The following is a 24,005-nucleotide window of genomic DNA, read 5'->3' on the forward strand; positions in this document are numbered from 1 at the left end:
AATAAAAATTTTCTCAGCGCCCTCCTAGCCCACTTGGCAGAACATCCCATTTGCAGGCAAGTCCTCCCAAGGACAGCAGACACCTCGTTTTCAAGCATGTCCGCTGTTACCTTATCTAAACCTTGAAGGAGCCTCTCGTTTGTGAGCAGGCATGTCCGCTGTTACCTATCTATACCTTGACAGAATATTCCGTTTGCAGGCAGACTCCATCAAGACAGTAATAGTAACGCAGTTATATCTAATTCTGTACAGCCCGACTGATGCAGATAGCAGGAAAGATATTCCCTAATTTGGAACAAGCCATGCCAGTCATTAAACAATTGGCCCTTTGCCGGAAGGAACTGTGGGACTGATACTGGGAAGGGGCAGCACTCTACATAAAGGGCTCGAATTCTTACAAGTGTGGTTGATGGTGATTACCACGGGGAATTGTTGCTGAAGCTAGAAGCTACCCGAGGGATCATTCCTCCCAGAAAACACAGAACACAATTATTGCTGCTGCCGGCGGCGTCCCTACCCAGCCGCGCCCTACAGGCAGCCTGGGGTAATGGCAGTTTTGCTTCTACCGGCACTCCCCAAACCTTTTGGGTAGCACACTTGGACTCCCGACCACAGTTAGCCATTAAAATACAGGATAAAATCTTCAAGGGGATATTAGATTCAGGTGCTGATATCTCTATTATCTCTAAGAGACAATGGCCATCTGCTTGGCCTCTTCAAGATCCCTCAGCTGTATTACAAGGGATCGGGACACTGTCCGGACAGTCCGGGCCCCAGAATCTTCACCATAGCTAATTTTAGGACTTTCAACAAAAAAATCTCTACAAAAGAGTTTAATTTAGATAAACTTCCACTTTTCATGTTGCCCTGTTTTACTTGACCACTGTCTGAAAAAATCAGCACTCCAGGTGCTGGACACCCCCTTACTAGTTTTTCACAAAATATGTAAACAGGGCCTCTGGCCTTGAGCTGGGCTTCACAGTGCTGACTACATTTCTAAGATAAGAGAGTTACTAACTGGGCTCCATGGTAACAGCTGGCAGGGGGAGGAAAGAAAAGAAAGAAAAAGTTCTCCCCCTCTCAAGTGTCCTTGAAGGGTTAACTTGCCCAGAACAACAACAACAACAAAAAAAACTGCTTTTTGTGAACTTCTGCAGACTGTGACCTTCTGAGCCCCTCCCCTCATGCTGGGTGCAAAATTCTGTAACTATCTAAATTTGGGATTCAGGAAATTAATTGATTATGGCAGAAGCTGTGCGCTCTGAATCTGGCTGCAACCAAATAAAACTGTTTCCCTATATTCACGGCTATCTTAGGTGCCTTGCCTTGTCCATCCCTGCAACAATATAATTCTATATACTTAAACATTGTTAATGTTTTCGTGAAATGGTCAACAGATGTGATTAATTGTGTGCTGCAAATAATAAAATATCTCTTATTAAAATGGAATAATTTGCCTAAGTTCAGAAATTTACAAGGATTGTTTCAAAATGTGAATAAGGAAGGACACAGTGGTTATTTTCCGCCTTACGTAGTGGCTGGACTCCCCACAAACCTTTGGGGAAGGGACCTACTTCAACAAATGGGAGCTATCCTCACCACTCAGACTCTAAAAGGGAGTAATAAATTTGTTAATGATATGATGTTAGACATGGGATGGCTTCCCGGAAAAGGACTGGGGAAAAGACATGAGGGAAGGGCAACGCCTGTGGATCCTACAGAGGAAATCACCCAAAGTGGTGGGGACTGAAGGGGGCTAGGAAATTTTTCCTAGGGGCCACTGAAATGTGGCCACGTCCTCTATCTATTACTTGGTTATCAGATGACCCTGTGTGGATAGAACAGTGGCCCCTAACTAAGGACAAATTGCAGGCTGCGACCCTTCTGGTTCAGGAACAGCTTAGGATGGGACATGTGGTGCCTTCCACTTCCCCCTGGAACACTCCTATTTTTGTCATAAGAAAGGGGTCTGGAAAATGGAGGCTCCTCCAGGACCTGTGGGCTATTAATAGTACCATGCAGCCCATGGGACCTTTACAGCCAGGACTACCCTTCCCCACGGCTATCCCTAAAGATTGGCATCTTATTATTTTGGACCTAAAAGATTGCTTCTTTTCTATTCCCCTGGCCCCCCAGGATCACAAACGTTTTGCTTTCTCTTTACCATCAACAAACTTTAGGGAACCCTACCAGCGGTTTGAATGGACCGTCTTACCTCAGGGAATGGCTAATAGTCCTACTATGTGTCAATACTTTATAGCAAAATTGTTGAACGGGCCCATCAACATCTTAAAACCTATTTGCAAAAAACAAAAGAGGGGGAGATATACCAGAGTTGTCAGGGACCACATGCACTATTAAATATAACTCTATTCACTTTAAATTTTTTGCTCACTGACGCCGAAGGCTGTACAGCGGCGCAGCGTCACTTCTCCTCTCCCACCATGCAAAAAGCACAGATTAGATGGAAGGATCTGGCTACAGGGAAGTGGCAACCCCCTGCTCCACTCTTGGCTAGAGTGAGAGGAGTTGTTTGTGTCTTTCCTCCAGGGACAGAAAAACCCATTTGGGTCCCAGAACGTTGCACAAGACCGGTGGACACAGACTCGGGAAGGAGCGACGACCCTGGGACTTCAGGTTCGGCCATTTTCGCTTCTCCAAAGGAGTGACAGAATGAGTTTTGCGGGTTGGATTTTCCTTATAACAGTCCTGGTATGCAGGCCTGTGGATGCAGGAATGGGTCCCCCACCAGGTAATATTTACCAGCATCTTTTTGGGACCCCCTGCGAGTGCAGGGGAGGGATTTGGAATCAGGCCCCCAGTAGCTGAACTCAGATGGCCGATTGTGTTACTAAGGTAGCCTACCTCCAGGCTGAAGTTCATCAACAAATTGGGGGATTTCACCACCCTGAGTGGGTATGCGTGAACAAACCAAAGATTAACCCCCCTGGTCCCAAAAAAACTCTCAGTAACTGTTCCACAACTTGTACTTATACTTCAGCAGTTCATGTCTCCTGCTATGAGACGGCCTCAATTTGTGTACACAAGGGACAACAGTATTTTGAGGCCAGATTGACCGAGACCTGGTCGGGGGAGGGGGTGGGAATAACTTATCACTTCACTCCATCTCTTTTTGGCCAAGGGGGAGTTGAATCTAAACTCCAGTTGGCTGGGTGCCAGGGTGAGGTTGGTAAGTCCTCCTGTTGGCCCACTGTAGCCCCTACAGGGATATCTGACGGTGGTGAGGGGGGGGGACCTACTGATTCTGTTAAACATCTTCAAATCATCAGGCTTTTGAAACCACAGGTCCCTGACCTCATTTACCACCCCTTGGTGCTGCCTAAGTCTCAGCTCCCAGATCTGGATGCCAATACGTGGGATATCTTAAAAACCACCTTTTTCTTACTTAACAACTCTGATCCCATGCTTGCTAGTGACTGCTGGCTCTGCTTGACAACAGGGGTGGTCATGCCCGTGGCAGTTCCTATCAATGTCACCATATCTGATGATGAGACCTGCCAGCTCAGACTGCCTTTCAAGGTCCAACCTATGGGCACTTTTACAGAATGTCTCCTGGGTATGATGCAAAACAATGCCTATGATGTTGATGTTGGAGTAACTTCCTTTTGAAACTGTTCAATCTCAACAGCCAAGAAATATTCCTCACCCACTCCAGCCCTCTGTCCCCCTAATGGCACTGTTTTTATGTGTGGTGGGAACTCTGCCTTCCCCGACTCCCTGCCAACTGGACAGGTGGCTGTGTTCTTGCCTTGCTCCTCCCTGATATAACCATTGTCCCTGGGGATGAGCCCTTACCTATTCCCAGCCTAGACACTCTAGTGAGAAGACACAGGCGAGCTATACAGGCTCTACCATTACTCGCCACACTGGGGATAACGGCTGCTGTGGGCACAGGCACAGCTGGACTGGGTACAGCGATACATTCTTATCGCCGTCTATCTCAGCAGCTTATAGATGATGTGCAGACCCTATCTGGCACTATTAGGGACTTACAAGACCAAATTGACTCTTTGGCAGAAGTGGTCCTCCAAAATAGGCGAGGCCTAGACTTACTGACTGCCAATCAGGGGGAATCTGTTTAGCCTTAGGAGAAAGGTGCTGCTTCTATGCCAATAAATCGGGCATAGTTCGCACTAAAATCAAGGAGCTTCAAGAAGACCTAGAGAAAAGGAGAAAAGAGTTATTCGAGAACCCTCTTTGGACTGGGATGAATGGGTTCCTGCCCTTACTGGGTCTTCTTTTGATTGCAACCTTGGGACCTTGTATTACAAATAGGATAACTCAATTCATTAAGGACCAGATTAACATTTTAACCTCCAAGCCAATACAGGTTCACTACCAACGCCTGGAGATGTACGACTCCACCCACGAGGTGTACTTACGACCCATCCGGAGATGAGATGTAACTGGACAGGAGCCAATACCAAGCCCTCCTATGTGTGCCTGCTTTTGCCCAGGTCCCTAATTACCCTGCCGACTTGGTGCCGTCATCCCAGACCCTTACGTTCAGAAAGCTCCCTGGTCATAGCTATCCCACTGGCAAAGATGATGACTGGGATCCGCAGTTGTGTCCTGCTGGCCATGACACCCTAACTGAAAAGTGTCCGTTTACGTAGGACAAGAGCTGATCTTGTAGTACCCAGTGACGGGCAACTTCCACGCTTGCACTGCAACCTAAGCCAGGGGAATGGGGCCTCCCCAGAGACGGGTAAGCAGTGTAGGGGCGGTGGACGACCTAAGACAGGGGCTACTTGATTCCCTTTGACATGCAAAAAACAAAAAAGGAGGACTTGCTGGTAGCAGGCCCGCCCTGGCCCCCGGGGCTCAGTCCCCAGTTCCTTGTTCTGCATGTCAAAGTGGCCAGCTCACAGGGTCGTGATGCAGGTTTGCGGTTTCTGCCTCAGTCATATGTGCCTCTTTGGGAACATCTTGACCTGTTCAGAGCCTCCTGATAGGGGACGATGACGGTAACCCAAGGACGCAGTTATTACTTTTCCCTCCTCGCTTTTGAGTCATTTCCTCAGCTGTTTCAAAAGATATATAAGGGGAACAAATTTGGCAATAAAGCGGCGGCAGCACACACTTCCTCCTGGATGAAGAACCTTGGTGTCCTGTGTATTTCTTAACCTCACCGGCCCTCGGCGGACTCGGCTCCCGTAGCCGGACACGGCATAAACAGGTAGAAACAAAGGGAGCCAATTAAGAAATACCTCAAAAAGGAAACATCAATGGGGATAACTTTTTAGGATCTACTGGGATAATTGTAAAGTGAGGATTTATGGCTATAGGTTTCTCAATGTATATCAGAAGGAAATTTCTTTACTAGGGGACTGTAGAACTACACATAGAGATTCAGACCTTGGGACTCTTCCTATAACAGAGGAATCGAAAGAGAACATGAAGGGGAAGCTTTTTATTTCCACTGTGAGTGGATTGTGAGCTAGACAAAAGGAGGGTAATGGTGGGTAGAGGTGATGGGATCCTTGACATTTTAGGGAGCACTCTAGAGAGAATGCAATCACAGGTCAATGGTTCTGGGAACCATATGAACAATCACTCATTTAATGGCATTCTAGTTGTTGAAATGCATTGGTTAGCATAGTGGTACATAGGAAATCCAGGATGATGGGATGATTATGCATGGAAGGATGTTGACTACACAGGGGCAGAGACTGGCTGAAGATCAAGATGCTTTAAATGGCTTTGAAGGCTATCTGTGTCTATGTGCATAACCCAGCAAAAGGGAGCAAGGTAGGCATAAATTAAGACTCTCCTTAATGTGGTTATGTCCTAATAAACTTACAATGAATAGAAAATATCCAAAGTAACACTTAACTTTTAGAATCCTAGCTTAGCAACATAATACACTATAAAGTATTCCCTCCCCCTGCACATATTGTAGGACTGATTGGTAGCTGTACCTTGCTGCTGCTGCTGTGCAGCTTTAGGAGGGAGGTATGTATTACACATTGCTAGCCCAAGAAAAGAGCCAAATTCAAAGTTCAAACTATGGGTTCTACTAAATGACTATAACTATTCCACCATGGTAAATTTGAAAAATCACAAGTTGAACCATCCTTAACGTGGGAACACATTTTATTCAATGTTATTTATAGATTGTTTAATACCCTCTTTATCCATTTTATGAATTTGAAAGCAGCTAATTACTTATTATTATTATTATTAGTAGTAGTAGTAGTAATAATTATAATAATGATAATGATGATGCTCAAGATTCCCTTCCTACTTTTGTTTTTTTTTTTTTTTTTTTTAAAGAGAGAGAGAGAGAGAGAGAGAGAGAGAGAGAGAGAGAGAGAGAATTTTAATATTTATTTATTTTTTGGTGGACACAACATCTTTGTTTGTATGTGGTGCTGAGGATCGAACCCGGGCCGCACGCATGCCAGGCGAGCGCGCTACCGCTTGAGCCACATCCCCAGCCCCAACCCTTCCTACTTTTGGATTTAGCAAAGTAACTTTCCCCAAACCTTTACATGACCATAACAGTAGCCAAACACTTCCAAACATTTTTATTAGTGCATTATACTTATACATGATATTGTGGTTCATTTTGACATAATTCTACAAGCTTTAGATATAATTGGCTATGATTCAGTTCCAAGTACTTCCCATTTTCTTCCCACCTCTCTTGCCTTGTTCCCTTTCCCTTATTCTACTGATCTTCTATTTATTTGCAGCTTTTAATTAGTGCTTTCTAGAGATACATAAAGGTAAAATTCATTGTAGAATATTTATATATACAGAGAGAGAGTTTCATCAGATTCATTTCACCATTCTTCTTTCCTGTCCCTCCTCTCCCCGACTCAACCTACTTCCTGTACTCCAATAATTTCTCTTTTATTTTTTATTTTACTTTTTAAAAAATTATTAATTTGTTCTAATAAGTTATACATGACAGCAGAGTACTCTTTGATTTATTGTACACAAACAGAGCACAATTTTTCACTTCTCTGGTTGTACACAAAGTAGGTTCACACCATTCGTGCAATCATACATGTACCTAGGGTAATGATGTCCATCTCATTCCACCATATTTCATATCCCCATGCCCTCTCCCCTTCACTCCCTCCCCTTTGCCCAATCAAAAGTTTCTCCACTCATCCCATGCACCCCTCCCATTATAGATTAGCATCCACTTACCAGAGAAAATTCAGCCTTCGGTTTTTTAGGATTGGCTAACTTCAATTAGCATGATATTCTCCAACTTCAACCATTTACCTGAAATTCCATAATTTTATTCTCTTTTATTTCTGAGTAATATCCCATTGTGTATATACACCACAGTTTCTTTATCCATTCATCTATTGAAAGACATCTAGGTTGGTTCCACAGTTTACCTATTGTGACTTGTGCTGCTATAAACATTGATGGGACTATGTCACTGTAGTATGCTGATTTTAAGTCCTTTGGGTATAGACCAAGGAGCAGGATAACTAGGTCAAATGGTGGTTCCATTCCCAATTTTCCAAGGAATCTCCATACTGCTTTCCATATTGGTTACACCAATTTGAAGTCCCACCAGCACTGTATGAGTGTGCCTTTTTCCCCACATCCTTGCCAACACTTACTGTTGTTTGTATTCTTGATAACTGCCATGCTGACTGAAGTGAGATAAAATCTTAGAGTAGTTTTGATTTGCATTTCTCTAATTACTACGAGATGTTGAACATTTTTTTTCATATATTTATTGTTCAATTGTATATCATCTTCTGAGAAGTGTCTGTTCAGTTCGTTAGCCCATTTATTGATTGGGTTGTTTGTTTTTCTGGTGTTAAGGTTCTTTTTTTTTAGTTTTTTTAGTACTTTATATATCCTGGAGATTAGTGCTCTATCTGACATGTGTGTGGCAAAAATTCACTCCCAAAATGTAGGCTCTCTCTTGACCTCATGGATTGTTTCTTTTGCTGAGAAGACACTTTTTAGTTTGAATCCATCCCACTTATTAATTCTTGATTTTATTTCTTATGCTTTAGGAGTCTTGTTAAGGAAGTCAGGGCCTAATCCAACGTGATGAAGATTTCGGCCTACTTTTTCCTCTATTAGGTGCAGGGTCTCTGGTCTAATTCCTAGGTCCTTGATCTACTTTGAGTTTTTTTTTTTTATTATATTTTAGTTATAGATAGATGCAATATCTTTATTTTGTTTATTTATTTTTATGTGGTTTTGAGGATCGAACCCAGTGCCTCACATGTGCAAGGCATGTGCTCTGCCACTGAGCCACAACCCCAGGCCTTCAGTTGAGTTTTGTCCATGGTGTGAAATAGGGGTTTAGTTTCATTTTGCTGCGTATGGATTTCCAGTTCTAGCACCATTTGTTGAAGAGCTTATCTTTTCCCCAATGTATGTTTTTGGCTCCTTTGTCTAGTATGAGATAACTGTATTTATGTGGGTTTTTCTCTGTACCATTAGTCTACATATCTATTTTGGTGCCAATACCATGCCATTTTTGTTACTATACTTTGTAGTATATTTTGAGTTCTGGTACTATGATGCCTCCTGCATCACTTTTCTTGCTAGGGATTGCTTTGGCTATTCTTGGTCTCTTATTTTTCCAAATGAATTTCATGATTGCTTTTTGCATTTCTCTAAGGAATGACATTGGGACTTTAACTGGAATCGCATTGAATCTTCTATTTTTATGGGATTCTCCGAAGCCCACCCCCTTTCTCCTTATTTTGCTCTAGATTCCACTTATGAGAGAAAACATTTGAATCTTGACTTTCTGCATCTGACTTAATTTATTTAGCAGGATGTGCTCCATTTTCATGTATTTACGAGCAAATGTCATAATTTTATTCTTCTTTAAGGCCAAGTAAATCTCCATTGAGTATATATACACTATATTTTCTTTATCCATTCATGACTTGACAGGCACCTGGGCTGATTCCAAAACTTGGCTATTATGAATTGTGCTGCTATAAACATTGATGTGGCTGTATCACTATAGTATGCTGAGTTTAATTCTTTTGGATAAATACCAGGGAGTGGGATAGATTTTTGGGCACCCTCCACACTGCTTTCCAAAGCAGCTGTATTAATTTTCAGTCCCACTGACAATATATGAGTGAGCCTTTCCCCCGACATTCTCATCAGTATTTATTATTATTTGTATTCTTGTATTCTTGATAATTACCATTCTGATTGTAGTGAATGAAATCTCAATGTAGATTTGATTTGCATTTCCCTGATTGCTAGAGATGTTGACCATTTTTTTCACATTTACTGGCCATTTGTATTTCCTTTAAGAAATGTCTGTTCAGTTTTTTTGCCCATTTATTAATTGAGTTTTTTTGTGTTAAGTTTTATGAGTTCTTTATATATTCTGAATATTAATACCCTGTCTGAGTAGTGGCTAATAAAGATCTTCTCCCATTCTGTAGGCTCTTTCTTCATCTTCTTGTTATCTTTTCTGTGCAGAAGTTTTTAATTTGATGCTCTCCAACTATTGATTCTTGGTTTTATTTCTTGAACTTTAGGAGTATTGTTAAGGAAGTCAATATATGTGCCAATATGTTGGAGTGTTTAGCTTACATTTTCCTCTAGCAGTTGCAGAGTGTCTGGCCTAATTTCTAGGTCTTTGGTCCACTTGAGTTAACTTTTTTGCATGGTAACAAAGCAAGATTTAGTTTTTTTCACACACACACACACACACACACACACACACTCATGTATATATATACAAAGTTTTTCCAGCACCAAATGGTTATACACCACAAAATGTGGTGTTTAAAAGGTTATCTTTTCTCCAATGTATGGTTTTGGAAGTATCAGATACTTTGTCAAGTAGCAGATGACTCTATCTTTGTGGATTTGTCTCTATGTTTTCAAGTCTATTCCTTTGGTCTTCATGTCTGTTTTGATGCCAATACCATACTATTTTTGTTACTATAGCTCTGTACTATAATTTGAAATCTGGTATTGTGTTGCCTCCAGTATTACTCTTCTTGTTCAGCATTGCTTTGGCTATTCTGGGTGGGTGTCTTTTTCTTCCAAATGAATTTTAGGACTGTTTTTAAAATAAAACTTTTAGTTTGTTTTTAAAATATTTTAAAATGCAGTACTGAGAATCAAATCCAGTGCCTCACACATGCTAGGCAAGGGCTTTACTACTGAACCACAACTCCAGCCCTAGAACTGATTTTTATCTAGTTCTGTGAAGAATAACATTGATATTTTTTATGGGGACTGCATTGAATCTATATAATGCTTTTGGTAGTATGGCCATTTTGACAGTATCAAGTCTGCCTAACCAAGAACATGGGAGGTCTTCCCAACTTCTGAGGTATTTTTCAATGTCTTTCTCTAGTGTCATGGTAGAGGTCTTTGCCTCCTTAGTTAGATTTATTCCCAAGTATTTTATTTCATATTTATTTCATTTTATTGTGAATAGGGCATTTTTTTTCTGTTTTCTTCTTCAGCAAAATCACTGTTGGAGTATAGAAAAGCTATTGATTTGTGTGAATGTTGATCTTTTATCATACTACTTTGCTGGACTTATTTGACAGCTCTAGACTTTTTATTTTAGAGTTTTTGGGTATTCTAGCTATAGAATCATGTCATCAGAGATTTGTGACTTCTCCTTTTCCGATTTGTATTCCTTTACTTTCCTTCCCTTGCCTGATTGCACTGGTTAGAGTTTCACGACTATATTGAGTAGGGTGGTGAAAGTGTACATCCATGTCTTGTTACCAGTTTTAGAGAGAATGCTTTTAGTTTTTCTCCACCTCAATGAGATGTTGACTTGAGTTTTTCATATATGGTCTTTATAATGATGATATAAATTCTTCTATCCCTAATTTCTCAAATGTTTTTTAAACATGAATGAGTACTGGATTTTATTAAAGCCCTTTCTGCATCTATTTAAAGGATATGATTCTTGTCCTTAATTCTGTTTGATGAGTTACATTTATTGATTCACATATGTTTAACCAATCTTGCATCCCTGGAGTGAAACCCACTTGAACATGGTGTATTATCTTCTTGATGTTTTTATGAATGTGGTTTGTTAATATTTTATTAAAGATTTTTGCATCCATGTTCATCAGTGCTATAAACTTTCCTCTTAGAACTGCCTTCATACTGTCCCAGAGATTTTGGTATGTTGTATCTCTATTCTCATTTGTTTCTAAGAAATTTTTTCTCCCCTGATTTATTCTATGTTCCATTTCTCATTCAAAAGTGCATTATTTCATCTGCAGGTATCAAAATGGTTTCTGTTTTTTATCTTGCTGTTGATTTCTGATTTCATTCCATTATGATAGGACAAGATGTAAGGAATTATCTCTATCTTTTTGTATTTGATAAAAATTTGCTTTGTGCCCTAAAATATTATCTATTTTAGATAATATTCAATGTGCTGCTAGAAGAAAGTGAATTTAGTTGTCAATGGATGAAATATTCTATAGATGTCTGTTAGGTCGATTTCACTAATAGTATTTTTTTTTTGTTCTGAATAGTCTAATGGTGAGAAAGGTATGTTATAATCACCCAGTATTATTTTATTGTGGTCTATTTAATTCTTAATATTGAGAATCATTTGATTTATGTACAAAGATGCAACATTGTTTGGGGCATAAATATTTACAATCATTTTATCTTGTTGTTGTATGATGCCCTCAACCAGTATGAAGTGAACTTCTTTGTCTCTTCTGATTAATTTTGGTTTGAAGTCTACTTTATCTGATATAAGAGTAGTTACCATCTTCAATTTTTGTTTCCATTGGCATGTTATTTTTTTTCACATCCTTTCACCTACAGTCTGTGGATGTCATTGCCTATACCATGAGTCTCTTGTAAAAAACATATGGTTGGATCTGTTTTTTAAATCCAGTCTACAAATCTATGTCTTTAGATTGAAGAGTGTAGACAATTTACATCCAATACTATTATTTAGAGAGGTGATTTTTATTTCATGTCATTTTGATTTATTTCTAATTCTTATTTCAAACTTGATTTTCCTTTCATTGACTATTTTACTGCAGCTCATCCCTGTGCTGTTTTTCATTTATTTTTCATGAAATATTTGTTGAAATATTTTATAGTGTAGGTTTCATGGTTATGAATTATTTCTTATTATTGTGGAATGTTTTTATTATATGCTTAGTTCTGAAGGATAGTTTTGATGGATATAGTAATTTTAGTTGGTGTCTATATTCTGTTGAGAGCCACAGCCGAGTCGGATGGCGCCTGGCATTTTGCCAGAAGGAGTGGTTGAGAGGCCATTAAGATGATGATAATTAAGTTAAGCTGTGTATAATTGCTGTGACTGGATGATGCTGGATTGAAACAAGCTGTGTATTCAGTTGTATATAGACCCCTGCTGTCTGGCAATAGGGCGGCTCCTGCTGCCTCGGGCGCCCACTACTTTTGAGTTCTCGTGGAGTTCCCGTTGAGTTCTCCTTTTGAGTTCTCGTGGAGTTCCTGTTGAGTTCTCCTGGAGTTCCCCTTGAGTTCCTGCGGAGTTCCCATTGAGTTCTCGCTGAGCCCGGTAGAGGGCAGGGAGAGTTCCCGGGGAGTGCGTGTGGAGTGCCGGTGGAGTTCAGGCAATAAAGTAGTTCCTATTTGAACCTATAAGTGCCTCGTGGTGGCTCGGTTATTTTGTGCCCAGCCAGAGTGTGGCATTTTCAATTCAGGTCTTGGTATATATTATTACAAGCCATCCTGGATTTTAGGGGCTGTGTTGAGAAACACTTGAAATCTGAATTGGTTTACCTCTAAGTGTGACCTGCCATTTTTTTTCTGCTGACTTTTAAAATGATATCTTTGGCATTTAAAAAAAGTTTTTTTATTTGTTCTTTTTAGATATACATGACAGTATTATTCTATTTAGGATCCCATTCTTGTGGTTGTGCATGATGTGGCATTTCACTGGTTGTGTATTCATACATGAACATAGGAAAGGTATGTCCAACTCATTCTTCTGTCTTTCCTATTTCCATTCCCCTTTCCTTATCTTCATTCTCTCTTGTCTAATCCAGTGAACTTCTGTTCTTCTCCCCCTCCCCTTGTTGTGTGTTAGCATCCACATATTAGAGAGAACATTTGGCCTTTGGTTTTTGGGACTAGCTTATTTCACTTGTTATTTTTTTTCACATCCTTTCACCTACAGTCTGTGGATGTCATTGCCTATACCATGAGTCTCCAGTTCCATCCATTTACCAGCAAATGCCATAACTCCATTCTTTTTATGGCTGAGTAATATTCCATTGTGTATATATATACCATTTTTCTTTATCCATTCATCTGTTGAAAGGCATCTAAGTTGGTCATAGTTTAGCTATTGTGAGTTGAGCTTCTATAAATATTGATGTGGCTGCATCACTGTAATACGCTGATTTTAAATCCTTTGGGTATATACCAAGGAGTGGGATAACTGGGTAAAATGGTGGTTCCATCCCAAGTTTTATGAGGTATCTCCATACTGCTTTCCATAGCAGTTATACCAAGTTGCAGTTCCTCCAGCAATGTATGAGTGTACCTTTCTCCTCAAATCCTTGCCAACATTTATTGTTACTTATATTCTTAACAATTGCCATTCTGACTAGAGTGAAATGGAATCTCAGTATAGTTTTTCTTTGAATTTTTTTAGTTGTTGATGAACTTTTATTTTATTCATTTATATTTATATGGTGATGAGAATCAAACCCAGTGTCTCACACATGTGAGGCAAGCACTCTACCATTGAGCCACAATCCCAGACCCCTCAGTGTAGTTTTAATTGGCATTTCTCCAATTGCTAGAGATGTTGAGCATTTTTTCATATTGTTGTTGACCATTTTATTTCTTCTTCTGTGAAGTGCCTGTTCAGTTCCTTTGCCCATTTATTGATTGGGTTATTTGGGGTTTGGGGTGTTGATTTTTTTTGAAGGGTACCTAGGTTGGTTCTATAGCTTAAATATTGTGAATTGAGCCACTGTAATCATTGATGTGACTGCATCTCTGTAGTATCCTGTTTTTAAAACATTTGGGTATGTACTGAGGAATGGGATAGCTGGGTCAAATGGTGGTTCCATTCCAAGTTTTCATAGGAATCTCCATATGGCTTTCCAGAGTGGTTGAAACAATTGGCATTTCCAAAAGCAATGTATGAGTATACCTTTTCTCCACATCCTCACCAAAATTTATTAATACTTGTATTCTTTTAAAAATTTTTTAGTTGTTGATGGACCTTTATTTTATACATTTATTTATATGTGGTGCTGAGAATCAAATCCAGTACTTCACATATGCTAGGCAAGTGCTGTACCACAAAGCCACAACCCCAGTCCCAATACTTGTGTTCTTGATAATTGCCATTCTGACTAGAGTGAGATAGAAACTCAGTGTAATTTTTAAAAAGATTAAGATGTACACAATACTTTATATATTTATTTTTTTATGTGGTGCTGAGGATGCAACCCAATGCCTCATTTGTGCAAGGCAAGCACTCTTCCACTGAGCTATAACCCCAGCCCCCTCAGTGTGCTTTTAATTTGTATTTCCCTAATTGCTAGAGATTTGAACATTTTTTTGCATATATCTGTTGACTGACTATTCATATTTATTCGCCAATGTGCCTGTTCAGTTCCTTTGCCCACTTGTTGATTGGGTTATTTGATTTTTTTTAGGTGCTATTTTTTTTTTAGTTCTTTGTATATCCTGGAGATTAAGACTCTATCTGAGGGGCAGGTGGCAAAGATTTTATCCCATTCTGTAGGCTCTTGGTTCACATTCTTAATTGTTTCCTTTTCTGTGAAGAAGCTTTTTAGTTTGATTCCATCCTATTTATTGATTTTTGATTTTACTTCTTATGCTTCAGGAGTCTGGTTGAGGAAGTCATTCCTAACCCGACATGATAGAGAGTTGGACCTACTTTTTCTTCTAGTAGGCACAGGGTCTCTGGTCTAATGCCTAAGTCCTTCATCCACTTTGAGTTGAGTTTTGTGTAGGGTGAGAAATAATGGTTAATTTTCATTCTACTGCATATGGATTTCCAGTTTTCCCAGCACAATTTGTTGAAGAGCCTATCTTTTCTCCAAAGTATGTTTTTGGCACCTTTGTCTAGTATGAGATAACTGTATTTATGAGGGTTTGTCTCTGTGTCTTATATTCTCTTCCACTAGTCTTCATGTCTGTTTTTGTGCTAATACCATACAGTTTTTGTCACTATAACTCTGTCATATAGTTTAAGGTCTGGTATTGTGATGTTTCCTACTTCACTTTTTTCACCAAGGATTGCTTTAACTATTCTGGACCTCTTTATGTACCTAGATTTGCTAAGTAAATTTCATGACTGCTTTTCCTATTTCTATGAAGAATGTCATTAGAATTTTAATAGGAATTGCATTAAATCTGTATAGCACTTTTGGTAATGTGGCCATTTTGACAATATTAATTCTGCCTATCCCTATCTTCTAAGGGCTTCTTCAATTTCTTTCTTTGGTGTTCTGTACTAGTTTTTATTGTAGAGGTCTTTCACCTCTTTTGTTAGATTGATTTCCGTGTGTGTGTGTGTGTGTGTGTGTGTGTGTGTGTGTGTCTATTGTGAATGGGATAGTTATCCTAATTTCTTTTCATCTGATTCATTATTGATTTATAGGAACATCATGATTTATGGGCATTAATTTTATATCCTACTACTTTGCTGAATTCATTTATGAGTTCTTAGAAGCTTTCTGGTGGAGTTTTTTGGGTCTTCTACATATAGAATCATGTTGTCAGAAAATAGGCATAGTATTGCCGCAGTCTGGCTGGGCAAAGTAACCGGGGGGGGGGGGGGGGGGGGGACAAGCAACTTGTGAAGGTTGATACAGCGGGAACCACTTTATTGTAGGAGAGCAGGGGTATATATACATAACTGAATACACAGCTTGTTTCAATTAACATCATCTAATACATCAATCAGTCATCAAGGAATCCTCATTATCTTAATAATTACACACAGCTTAACTGAATCAACACCATCTAGACACAGCAGTCAGTCATTAAGGAATCCTCTCATCCTAATGGCTCGCTGGCGTTACTTCACAAACCACTCCCTCTGGCAAAGTGCCAGGCACCATCTTGACTTGTCTGTGGCCCTCAACATTGTATGAGCTCTCCTTTTATTTACTATTCATATTTATTTAATTTTTTTACTTTTTACATTTTCTGTGATTAGGTTTTTTAAGGACTATGTTGAATAGGAATGGTGAAAGAGGGTATCCCTGTTTTGTTTCAGTTTTTAGAGGGAATACTTTCAATTTTTCTCCATTTAGAATGATATAGGCTTTGGGGTTAGCATAGATAGCTTTTACAATGTTGAAATATGTTCCTATTATCCCTAGTTTTTCTAGTTTTGGGAGCATGAATGTATGCTAAATTTTATCAAATGTGTTCTCTACATCTATTGAGATAATCATGGATTCTTTTCTTTTAAGTCTATTGATATGATAAATTATATTTATTGACTTCTGTATGTCGAACCAACCTTGCATCCCTGGGATGAATATGTTTGTGTATGTTATCTTTCAGTGTTTTATTAAGAAATTTTGTATCTATGTTCATCAGGAATATTGGTCTTTCTTTCCTTGGTATGTCTTTGTCTAGTTTTGGCATCAGGGTGATACTAGCTTCATAGAATGAGTTTGGAAGGGTTCCTTGCTTATCTATTTTGTGGAATAATTTGAGGAGTGCTGGTGTAAGTTCTTCTTTCAAGTTCTGATAGAACTTGACTGAGAATCCTTGTGGTCCTGGGCTTTTCTTTCTTTGTAGGCTTTTGATGGTGTCTTCAATTTCATTGCTTGAATTTGATGTGTTTATATTTTATATTTACTCCTGATTCAATTTGGGTAGGTCATATGTCTCTAGAAATTTGTCTATGTGGTCATGATTTTCTATTTTATTAGAGTATACATTTTAAAAATAGTTTCTGATATTCGCCTGTATTTCAGTAGTGTCTGTGGTAATATTTCCTTTTTCATTATGAGTTTTAGTAATTTGAGTTTTCTCTCTTTTTCATTAGCTTAGCTAAGGGTTTATCAATTTTATTTATTTTTTCAGAGAACCACCTTCTAGTTGATTTTTTGATTTTTTTCTTTCAATTTCATTGATTTTGGCTCTCTTTTTATTGATTTCCTGTATTCTATTGATTTTGGTGTTTCTTTGTTCTTCTTTGCTAGAGCTTTGAGATGTAATGTTAGGTTATTTTTGGTGACTTTCTATTCTTTTAATGAATGAGTTCAATGCAAAAAACTTTCATATTAGTACTGTCTTCATAGTGTTCCAGAGGTTTGATATGTAGTGTCACTATTCTTATTAAGTATTTTTAAAATTTCATCCCTGATTTCTTCAGTTATCCATTAGTCATTCAATAGGATATTATTTAGTTTCCAGGGTTTTTAAATCCAACCTGCCAGTCTATGTCTTTTGGTTGGTGAGTTTAGGCCATTATTGTTCAAGGTTATTTTTGAGGATATAATTTGTGTTAATGTATAATTCCCTTAAACAACATGAAATGGCCTTCTCTGTCCCTTCTCATTAACTTTATGTGACATAAGGATAGAAACCCCTGCTTATTTACAAGATCTGTGTATTTTGAATGATATGGTTTTCCCCACCCTTTTACCTTCAGTCTGTGGATGTCTTTGCCTATGAGGGAAGTCTCTTGGAGACAGCATATTGTTGGGTCTTGGTTTTTAACCCAATCTGCCTGTCTATGTCTTTTGATTGATGAGTTTAGGCCATTTACATTTAATGTTGTTATTAAGATATTATTTTATTCCATATAATTTCGAATTATTTCTGCTTTTTAATTGAATTATTTCTCCTTTGATTGACTATTTTTCTAGTGTAGTTCCTCTCTTTGCTGGTTTTCATTTTTATTTTTCATTTCTTCTTCATGAAATGCCTTATGGAGTTTGTTTTGTAATGTAGGCTTTCTAGATGTTATTTCTTTTAACCTTTCTTTAACATTGAAGATTTTTATTTCATCTTCAATTCTGAAGCATAATTTTGCTGGGTATAGTATTCTTGTTTGGTACCACTTTTCTTTCAGACCTTGGTATATATTATTCCAAGACCTCCTAGCTTTGGGGGTCTGAGTTGAGAAATTAGCTGAGATCCAGATTGGTTTTACTCTAGATGTGACCTGTCATTTTTTTTTCTCTAACAACCTTTAAAATTCTATCCTTATCCTGTATGTTAGGCATGTTCCCAATAATGTACCTTGGTGTGGGTCTGTTGTAATTTTGTATACTTGGGGTCCTAGATGCCTCCTGTACTTGATTTTCAATTTCATAATTATGGTTTTGGGAATTTTCAGATATTATTTCATTGAAAAGGTTTTTAATTGCTTTGGTTTCTATCTCTGAGCCTTCATCTATCCTGATAAATCTTATGTCTGGTCATTCTATATTATCCCATATTTCTTCAAAGTTCTTTTCATGGTCTTTTAGCATTTTTTCTCCCTGGTAAACTTTATTTTTAAGATTATATATTTTGTCTTCATTGTTGTGAGATTCTGTCTTCCAAGTAGTCTAGTTTGCTGGTGATGCTTTCCAATGAATTTTTAATTTGTTTATTGATTCATGCATTTTGAGGATTTATGACTGATTCTTCTTCAGGATCTCTATCTCCTTATTGAAGTGATCTTTCACTTCTTGCATTTTCTGTCTGATTTAATTTCTTATGTTACTGTTTACCTCACAGATTAGTTTAACCATGAACTTTTTGAATTCCATCTCTGACATTTCTTCCACTATGGTATCAATGGAGTCTGTTGTTGAGGTATTATGTGTTATTTGTGACAGTTTGTTCCTTTGATTTTTCATATTGTTTGTGTGTCCACCCATCTATCTGGATGGATATGAAGCTACAAAGTTTCGACTTAATGAGTTGATAGTGTTCCTGTATGTTACTAGTACCTCACAGATTGGGGAGAGCCCAATAATAATAACAATCTATGCAAATAATATTTAGCAGTATACTAGGTACTTAATTCCTATTTTGATATCTACAGTGTTAATTGGTCCAATATTCAGAAATAGTAGGACTAGCAATTTCCATCAGTAAAAACAGTAAATAATTATGAATTGTGTCTGGCAAAAAAATCAAACAATGTATTGTCTATGGCTTCCAACATATTAGTTATTTCTGTGACATTTTTGGTAGGGGCAGAAAAATATGGAACACTTCACAAATTTGAGTGCTATCCTTATGGAGTAGCCATGCTAATCTTCTCTGTATTTTCCAAAGTTTAATATATGTGCTGCCAAAGGGAGCACTGTTAGGCATTTTAGTTATGTCTTTGAGAGAATCTTTTTTTGATCTTGACTATTTGGTGTTCTATAGGCCTATTGTATTTGGATTTCCATCTATTTCTTAGGATTTGGAGATTTTTCTGATATTATTTCATTGAAAAACCATGCATTCCTTTAGTTTGTATTTTGGAATCTTTGTCCATGTGGTAATGATTCTTAGATTTGGTCTCTAAATGTTATCCCAGATTTCTTGAATATTCTGGCCATGGTCTTTTAACATCCTTTCTTTATTGTTGACCTTATTTTTTAAAATTTATTTTTTAATTTTTTTATTAGTTGCTCAAGACAATACAATGATCTTGACATATCATACATTTGATTCAAATAGGGTATGAATTCTCATTTTTCCACGTGTACAGATTGCAGGATCACATTGGTTATACATCCATGTGTATACATACAGCAATCCTAGTGTCAGTTGACCTTATATTGAAGATTATGTACTTTGTCTTTAATGACAGAGAATCTGTCATCAATGTGGTCTAATCTATTGGTGAGGCTTTCCATTGAATTGTAAATTTGATTTATTGAGTCTTTCATTTCTAGGATTTCTGTTTGGTTCCTTTTTGGAATCTCTATCTCTTTATTTAAATTATATTTTACCTCTTGTATTTTCTTTCTAAGTTAATTTCTTACATTTTATTTTATCTTATTGAATATTTTCACTATGAACTTTCCAAATTCTTTCTTCAACATTTCCTCCATTGTGTTGTCAATGGGATCAATTATTGAAATGTTGTGGTGCTGTTCTAGGTGTTTGTTCCCTTGCTTTTTCATATTGCTTGTATGTCTACCCATATTCTGAGGTGATTATTGTTTCTACTTTTATGCAAGGGACTATTTAGTGAGTTCTTTTCTCTTAAGAGTCCTGGGCTAGGTATGTGGCGGTGGACACCTGTAATCCTAGCAGCTCAGGAGGCTGACCCAGGAGGATAACAAGTTTAAGGCCAGTCTCAGCAACTTATGAAGGCTCTAAGCAACTCAACATGTCCCTGTCTCAAAATAAAAATTAAAAATGCGCTGGGGATATGGCTCAGTGTAATGCACCCCTGGGTTCAATACTTAGTACCAAAAAGAAAAGAAAAGAAAGAAAGAAAAATAAAGAAAAAAAGTTCTTGGCTGGGTGAATATCCAGGTATTGATACTTTCACTTGATGTGTGTCTTCTGCTCTTCCCAATATCAGCACCACCTTGAAAGAAGACACTGAACCCTGTTAAGTATAATCATTTCAGAGCAAAGCCTTGTACTAATCAGTCTTAGGAAATATGAAAACTTGTTGATATTATTCTCCACATTTCCTCTAATCCAAGTATAAAATTGTAGAAATGTTCTGGAAGAGGATGAGAAATTAGTTATCAAAGTCAGTAAATTTACTATTGCATTATATAATTGTGCAAAGGAAGAAAAAGGGAAGAAAGAAAGTAAGAAGAAATAAAGAAAAGAATAAGCAAAAAGAAAGAAAGAATAGAAGAGAATAATATAAATCAAGGTTAAAAAAAGAAAAGTATCTAGCAGTTTTGGTTGAGGGAGTAGCAGGTAATGTCAGAGAGAGAAGAGGGACTAAGGGAACAAATGTAAATCTGAACTAAGAAAACAGGATGATTCCGATTAATACTTTTAAAATGTTAGAAAAATACAATCATGTGTTGAAGGCATAATATCAAATACTAGGGAAACAACTGTCAAATCAAAATGAAGAGTAACATATGTATGATCAAAACTGATATTAGAGCTACTTATAGTAATCCATGACAAGGTGGAGAAAATTCTTATTGGATATTCCTGGTTTGGCTTTCATCAGGATTTGGTACTTTTAGAAGGTACCTATCACTCTACAGCTTTGGATTCTCTTATAGGTGCTGGGGTACAGGAGCTACAGGGTATTATAGATTTCTCATCAGCTAGTTCTTGTTTGTCATTCTGGGGTCTGAGGTCACATGTGCAGAGAATAATCTGTTTCATCTGCTGGCTATTTCTGTTGGGTACAGGAGCGTAGGATGCAGGGCTCAGGGCTGTCACTCTGATTTCTATGAGATGCTGTGCACTTACTCCTGTCCACAGGGTCTTTTTTAAAGTGGCATAGAGACATGTGGCTGTCTCCAAAAATGAGACTTGTGATTGTGGGCTCTTGCTGGATGATCTGAGGTGCAAAAGTATCCCCCATTACTGATGTAGATCACTGAGGTACTATCCCTATTAATGAGATATAAAGTCAGTTGACTCACCTGCATCTGAGCTCCCACTATCCACAGTTATGAACCACTGGTTTCTGCTGTCCTCTGCTGGGTATCCCCTGGAGGGGTGCGACCTAAGTCTGCAACTGTGGGGCCCTTGGGCATGGGCTGTCCATGGGCTTTGATGCAGAAGCCTCTGCTTAGGCTGATATAGATCATCAGGGTACCATCTCTGTGACTTTGAGTTGGTTGGCCTATGTCTGAGCTGTCACTGCTCATGGTGGTGAATCACAGGGGCCTGCTCCCCTTCACAGTAATCTCCCTGGGGCATGAATCTTGTGCCTGTCTAGAACCATGGAGCCTGAAGACCCAGGCTTTCTATGGGCCTTCTGTGGCACCAAAGCCTCCATCCTGGCTGGTATAGCTCAAAGGGGTTTTATTGGTCACCATGATGGGGATGGGATGTTACCTGGCTCATCTTTGCCTGAGCTACTGTGGATGCTGTATTGAGCACTGAGTTAAGGTTAGCACTCCTTAGGAGTGATTAATTCTGGGAGTTTCTCCACTCCATTCACCTTTTCTGTGATGATGGGTACAGGGTTTCAGTAATTTTTAGCTAGCATCGATCTCTCTGCAAGTTCCTTCTAGGTGGATTACTGAGACAACCTGTTTCAGAAGCATTCTCTCTTGTTCTATTTATTGCTACCTAAAGGTGAGGACAAGCTGAGTTGCTTTATTTTCTTCCAAGGAAGCTAGTTAGCTGTAGATTCTACAAAATGGCTGCCATGGCTGACATGACTATCAGTCCACAATTTGGGTTAAATGGCTTGATATCCTTCACTATCTTTTATGTTCCTGTCCAGTTTTAATTTGTTTTGCTTTTCTTTCCAGTTGTTGTTAAAGAAGTAAGCATATGTGCTTTTCATCTCCATCTTTCTGTTATCTCTCTTCCCTGACTCCACCCTGGTACAGGTTAAAGATCAAGGAATTCTGCCCCTATTTTTTGCACCAATAACCAAACTTCAAGTCCCTACAAGTCTCAAACTCTTCAATATTGAGTTGAACATCCCTCTGGTCAGCTGTTCATTCACCACTTTCTGGGATGTGGAGGGGTCAGGGATTGCTGCCTAGTCCACTCCACCATTTTCCTAACTCTTTTTTTTTCCAATTTCAGTATTTAATGGAAATACCTGCCTAGCATGTGAGACTTTTCTTTATTTTTTAAAACAACTTTATAGGTAGGACTAGATGGCATCTCTGAGTTGCAGCATTCACTTCATAGGTGGTTGCAGGAGGAAGTTTTAACTTGAAGCTCATGGTGGCCTGGGGCTAGACTCTAGGACATCTGTTGTACTAGGATGTCTCACTATCAGGAATCAACTCTCAGACTGGTAGAGGGGGTAGTAAGTAAGGAGAGCTCAGAGTTATTGGGGATGGGCCTTTTGGAGCTCATCACCAACCTGGACAACTAGGGAAGTGCTCTTCCCACAGGATTGTGGAAACAGAAGAGAATTCTCACAGATTCATGTGAAGAGTATGTGTGCATGGTTCATATACTGTCTGACTGTGGGCAAACCACAGTCCTTCCCAATTTCCCAACCAGAGGAAAAGTGGATTTAGCCAAGTTACAATGCTCTGTAATAGAGAACACAGAAGGGAGACAAAGTGGAAGAGAAGTGTAAGCCCCCAGGAAAGAGAGTTCTCTGCATCTCAATAGGAAGAAGATGACTTTATTTTTCCTGTTTTCTCTTTTGAGAAATCAAATGGTTGTTTGTTGTGATGGCTAAACTTACAGGATGTGTTTCCATCTCCAGATCGCTTGGTTGCCAGTAGCCACTGTTGACATTAGAAGTAATAGAAAAATTTAGAAGTGTTACTAAGACAGTGAAAGGAGTGTTTGGACTGAAAACCACACTGGTCTGTGAATTCAGCACCTCTTGCAAAATAACATCTAAAAAATGAGAAAATTAAGGTCTTCTCCAGTGTCTTGGCTCATTTCTCCTGCTATAACAGGATATCACAGTAATTTATAAACAGTAAAGATTTCTTCAGCTCACAATTCTGAAGGCCGGGCAGTCCAAGGGCATGGTTCCAGTATCTGGTGAGGGTCTTCTGGCTGAGTCAACCCACTGTGGAAAGGCAGAAGGGCAAATGAGTACCTGTGAAAAGGAAAGTTTGAGGACTGGATTCATTTTTTTAACCTACTGTTGTAATAACTAACCCATTCCATGATGACAGCATTAATCAGGGGCAGGTCTAGTTCTGTAAACCTGGAGAACACTAGAGTCTGACTTGAAAAATAAGTAATCAGAATTCTTGAAAATTTTAAACTATGTTGCCCCAAAATAATAACAAAACTTATCAGAAAGACTGATGACTGTTGACTAAATTAAACACCTTGAAGTTAGCATTGAGGAACTGTCCCATAAAGTGCAAAAGATAAAGTTGAAACCATGAGGCAAAGAGCACTAACAGGACTTCTCAACAGGAAAATAAAAACACAAGAAAGAC

General features: G+C 38.5%; 1 non-coding gene across 1 annotated transcript; it reads right to left on the minus strand.

Annotated features, from left to right (window-relative positions):
* Window positions 1–19,176: 19,176 nt before the first annotated feature.
* Window positions 19,177–19,283, minus strand: LOC143639632 (U6 spliceosomal RNA). Its single transcript, XR_013154775.1, has one exon. It is a non-coding gene; the product is annotated as a U6 spliceosomal RNA (small nuclear RNA).
* Window positions 19,284–24,005: the final 4,722 nt, after the last annotated feature.

Source organism: Callospermophilus lateralis, chromosome X (assembly GCF_048772815.1).
Source record: "Callospermophilus lateralis isolate mCalLat2 chromosome X, mCalLat2.hap1, whole genome shotgun sequence".
Taxonomy (NCBI): Eukaryota; Metazoa; Chordata; class Mammalia; order Rodentia; family Sciuridae; genus Callospermophilus; species Callospermophilus lateralis.